Here is a 5,522-nt window from a genome sequence, read left to right as displayed (position 1 = left end):
AAAACACACACACACACACACACACACACACACACGCGCGCGTGCGCACACCACGGGCAGACACTTTACATATCACGCATGCATACACACACGGACACACACGGACACACAGACACACAGACACAAACATACACTGACAAACACTCTTTCTCACACTCACACGCACAAACGCACACACACATACCCACAGGAATACTAACGCATTCCTACATCTTATCAATAACTATCTCACTGACCCATTACTCCACACACACACATAGTATACACAAACACATTGGTAATGTATAATATATGCTTACAACCACACACAGACTCACAGTCACGCACATTTAATATAAATGAAACATTGTTAGCAATAATAATGTTCAAGCCAAAGATACACAATTAGTATTCTGATAGTATCTCGATAATATTCTGATAGTACAGGCTTAACAGGCCGTATTAAGCCACACGTATTTTACAAGGTAATTTAAAAGGTAGAATGGTTAAAAAGGAGCTTCTGTATCTTTGTTACATAATAAAAGCTCAGGTTTAAGTCTTTTAATCTTATCGATGTTTTAATTTGAGGGATCAGTTGGTGTTGGTTGTCGAAAAAGATTAAGTGAACTTTTGTAGTGAAAGCGATATTCTAATTGAAAAAAACATTTTTTATTCAGCTAAATGAAGGAAAGAAGATTTTGAAATGTTGCACCCTTTTCGTATTAATCTATTCAGTTTTACCTTATCCTATCATGACATCTTGGGTTTCTGGCATATTATGCTGTCATACAGAAACTGATCACACATCTACCAACCAGCAGCCGTATAGTGACCGGTAGCCTTGGTCTCCATTCGTATATAAGGGCTTGGTCTAATCTTCACACCAACACTGCACAAAACGTGTGGAAAGAATAGTGTGTGCATCAACAGGAGTCTACATAAAATATAGCACTCTTTTCGATTGTTTTTCCAAGCGTGACACGAGAGTCGATGCCAGGTGATGACTCCAAAAACGGCAGCCACCTGACCCAGTTACTTACTAAATCAATACTTGCGCTTGTCCTACATTCCCCTTCTTCCAGATTCCTGGAGTTATGTTGAGGACGACATTCCTCTTCGGTCGTATCGCAATACTAGACATATATCTAAATACTTTTTCAAGGCAGGTTTTACATTGTTGGACCTCAAGGTGTTTTTCCCTCCTAGAGCTGTAAAGATAATGAAGTACGGTACAAGAAAATGAAGCCATCTCGACAGAATAGAATGACAAAGGCATACAAGTTGTACCCCGCTTACTAGAGAGTTGCATCGCCATTTCGTGACCACGGATTATATGCACTCGCTAATCAGAAAAAAGATTAAAGCGTATCATAGTCCTTTGTTGTTGTTGGTAGTGGTAGTTTTGGTGGTAGCGGTGATGATGATGATGATGATGATGATGATGATGATGATGATGATGATGATGATGATGATGAGGAGGAGGAGGAGGAGGAGGAGGAGGAGGAGGAGGAGGGGGAGGATAACGACCATAGTGGAGGTGAAGGGCTTTCTTAAAACCACGAGTGCTGGCTTATAGTGGGTCCCTCCTTGAGCGTTGTGCCTCATTTTCTCCATTGTCAATGGATCTATTGTTCGTGGAGAATTGTGGCCGTCATTGTGCCGAATTGCCGTAAACTACAACTCAGCAACCGAGGACATTGGTGGCCGAAGCACTTTCAGTTTTAATGGGACGATAAAAGAACACCACGATACAAAAAAAAAACCACACCAAAATTAACGGCCTCTTAAATTCCCTCTGTCCGGTTCAACCTGTCCCCTCGCCTGCAGGTCGGGATCAACTTCAACGAAATGGTTTGAGAGACCATCAAAATAAAGTGACAAGGCAGCGGTTCCCCGATAATGAGGTGCCCTTTGTCCCTGGGCTGTTTCCTCTCATTCCACTTTGAATTTTTAAAGGAAAAACGTCACAACAAGTTAATTTCTTACGCCACTGATGTAATGGGTAGTGTCAACTTGTACGTCCAACCACACCCACCTTCCCGTTTACAGAAGAAATATAGAGCCTAATCTTCCTACTCCTCGCCTCCCTTACTCCCCTCGCCCCCCTCCCCACCCAAAAAAAAATAATAAATAAATAAATAAATTCCTCGTACACCACCCACCCCGTTTTCTCTCTGCTTTTCTATTTTTAATTTTTTTTTATTGTTTAGTTTGTTTTCCATGAGTTTTCATATTTACTCGAACGGTTCATTAAAATTCCGCACTCAGCACTAATCATTCCTTTCAGTAAAGATAGCAGAGACATGTTTGTCAATTTAAGGTGTTGTTTATCCCACACTTTTAATTGGGTTCTTAAAGTAAACAATCACCGTTATCGGGCCTTCACAAACCCAGTTCCTTGTCGAGTGTACACACAGTCAATGACGACAGACGCCAGCTGCCAGTGAACTAATATACGAGCTAAATTATCAACCAAAAGACGGGCGTGACAGAGACGCTGGAAGGGAAAACGGGGATTGGAGAGGGGAGGGGATTCAAAACGCATTCTTTCTTAGTCAATGCATACTATTAAAGACGTTAAAAAGTCTAAGCGTTTGTCTTTAGAATCTACATCTAGATCTAGTCTCGTGTCCTACTGGAGGATACATGACTTCAGAACAACTCCGTTGGTCGACCTGCTCACTCAAAACTACCATTTTTTTAATCAGCTTGAGACATGCAGCGTTGGATCTTGTTATGAGCATCCCTTTCATTCACAAATTCACAAAAACTGCAAAGTAGATCAACCTACTTTCAGTTGGGTGAACTGAGAAAAACCGGATCCAGTAGTTTTTTTAAACAGAATGTCCAACCCGGAGGAGCCAAGAACCGATATCACAATTTTTGTTTGTTATTTATAAAATTTCAAGCAGATCTAGAATCTAGATCTAGAATCCCACGCCTTACCGCTCGATTAGGACTCCCCTTAAACACTAAACTATAAGAAGGCCTACGTGAACTGATTTTTTAAAACCATTATATACGCTATCCCCGCATTATTCGGCACACTTCTATGACCGAAAGAGATGCGCTCATTAAACTGTTCCAATTGTTGTTGCTGCCAATGTTGACTTGGCCTAACTGAAGAATTCAGTGTGTCTGCACAACAAAACTGCCATAATATTTAAAAAGTAACTGAACTACAAAAAAAGGATAAGAAAATAAAGTAGATCTCTAGTAGCAAAACACAACACAGCCCTTGCCAACCATGCACGTTTCTGTAAAGATTAGATCTAGATTCTATATCTAGATAATATAGATATCTAGATCTAGATCTAGATCTAGATCTAGATCAAGAGGCGAAGACAGAATGTGGTTTTATTTTCTTATTCTAATATGGAGGGTTGGGGATGGTGAGCAAGGAGGGCGGCTAGCAATGGAGATGGCAGAAGAAGACAAATCAATGACTATGAAATGGTGTTGGTTGTAATGGTAGTAACAACAACACTGTAAACAAACAAAAAGGAGGGGGTGCTGCTGTTTCTACTTGCGTAAATCGAATGGAACAACCAGAGCGATAGTTGCACAGCAGTAATAGATTCTAGGTCGACTTTAAAACAAAATCTATCCAATGATTACCAGTGTTAAGGATTGCATTAGGCTTTCAACTTTCAATACACCGACATACGATTCGGGAGGACTGCGGTTGCTTAGCCGATTATAACAAAACGTACCTGTCTTAGTACTCAACTCGACTCCCGAAGTGAATGAACGCCTTTGGGCTGTATATCACAAGTTCACAGTAAAAAGCAGTCTCAGCCAGTTGAGTCACGTATCCGTCACATCAATGGAAATAAATAAGTATTATGCACTTGAGGAAAAAAGGAGAAAATTCTGAATTCAGCACGTCCACTGAGAGAAACTATCACTTGCGACTTACAAAAGTTGCTTATCCACGTACAGCGGTGCACAAGGAAAAAATGTAACCGAAATATACTTATAGCAGGACTGAGATTATGCAGAAGTCCAAAGCGCGGAGTTCTCACCTAGCCTACACAACCTGTCAATAACAATGTGCCACCGCTAACCTGGCGATTGTTGGAAGCTGTGTTCTGAGCAATTATAGGCCTGACCGTTCGCTCTCTGTTGGACCAACTGCTTCTCAAGTTGTGTTGTAGACGCTGGTGTTGAGAAACCCCTCTCTCGCGCAGACACACGCACACGCACACACACACACGCACCTTCGCACACACACGGCTCAGGCGTCACGGTAGAAAGCCACGAGCAGTCTTGGCCCCCACCATCACGGATCAACTGACTGGAGACTCTCCCGTTCTTTTCGCATTGAATCCACTCAATTCAGTCACTTCGACCGAATTCAATGAATCCATTGGGTAGAAAGTACAAGACGGTTTTCTTTACTCAGTTCAAGAGTTGGCATTGTCTTTTAGATGGAGGCCAGCAGTATTCCAATGTTTCTTCTCCACTTGATAGCATGAACGGTTACTGTCGCTTCTCATTAGTGGCACCATAATACATGTAATACTTATCATGTGTTGTGGGTTGTTGTTGTTGTTGTTGTTGTTTTTCAGTTTAAAAACAAACAAAACAAACACTTTCGATGTTAAATGTCGTTTTAGTCATTTGTGGCCTCTTTAACAGCAACCGTTTTCTTTCCAGTTTTCTTTCCAGTGATAATTTACAGAATGTGCCATGTCTAAACAAGTGTCTTTTCACGTATAGAGAGCTAAAAACAAAACAAAACAAACAAAACAGGGCAGCCATTCCTGTTCTATTGTTATGATTGGTTTTCCGTTCTCTATTTTCTTCGGATCTTTTGTTTGACTAAACAAAAACGCGGTTGTCAGTAGCAGAGACGTCCTACTAAAAATATATTCGCAAAGCCTGCATGTCAACGTCCATGGCATTATTGTTTTGAGTAGCATAAAGATGTGAAAGGGGGGAGGGATTCAGTCGCGAATGGTTTGGTAGCGTTCAGTGCTCAGTTTTCAGAAAAACATAGTTTAATGATTTCTGAGACTGCTCTTGTGCCTGTTTTCAACACGGACATATCTCTTTATGATGTGTTGGGGTCGTTCAATCAACTTATAATAATAATAGTTCATCAAATTAGAATAATATATTTTTAATGAGGAACTGATGTTTGTAGGTCATTAAAATTGTTATTTAAGCGCGGGATTCTATTTCTTACAAAATGGTCAAGTTGACCGTCCAGTTAATGGAAAGGACGGGAGAATCTACGAATCTTATTGTGTCTTGATGAAATGTCTAAACAGTTGGGTTTTTTTCAATCAAAATGGTTTACGCTATCATCGTAACTTTTTGGATCACTTTGAAAGCGGGCTGTCCACGAATCTGTCCGGGATAAATCAAGCCACGAAGACGGGGACTCTCGATAAAATGAATTATACTTTGGGTACCTTTATTAAAAGCTCTAGATGAAGATGAGATGTTTCCAAATTCTGGTCACTCTAGGCGAGGAGTCGGGAATGAGAGTTGCGTCCTGCCCAACTTTGGTTCCTGTAAGAGGCGATTATGCAACA

At 40.8% G+C, this 5,522-nt stretch overlaps 1 long non-coding RNA gene across 1 annotated transcript in view; it reads right to left on the bottom strand.

Moving 5' to 3' along the window:
- The window catches only part of LOC101846783, a 36,477-nt gene extending 32,277 nt beyond the window's left edge, over window positions 1-4,200 (bottom strand). The window contains exon 1 of the long non-coding RNA XR_220065.3: window positions 3,693-4,200. This is a non-coding gene — a long non-coding RNA (uncharacterized LOC101846783). The remainder of the gene's footprint in view (window positions 1-3,692) is intronic.
- Between the last annotated feature and the right edge of the window lie 1,322 nt (window positions 4,201-5,522).

The sequence above is a fragment of the Aplysia californica genome, unplaced genomic scaffold, assembly GCF_000002075.1.
Source record: "Aplysia californica isolate F4 #8 unplaced genomic scaffold, AplCal3.0 scaffold00008, whole genome shotgun sequence".
Taxonomy (NCBI): domain Eukaryota; kingdom Metazoa; phylum Mollusca; class Gastropoda; order Aplysiida; family Aplysiidae; genus Aplysia; species Aplysia californica.
The sequence above is the reverse complement of the archived record's forward strand: the minus strand, read 5'-3'. Positions and strand labels throughout refer to the sequence as shown.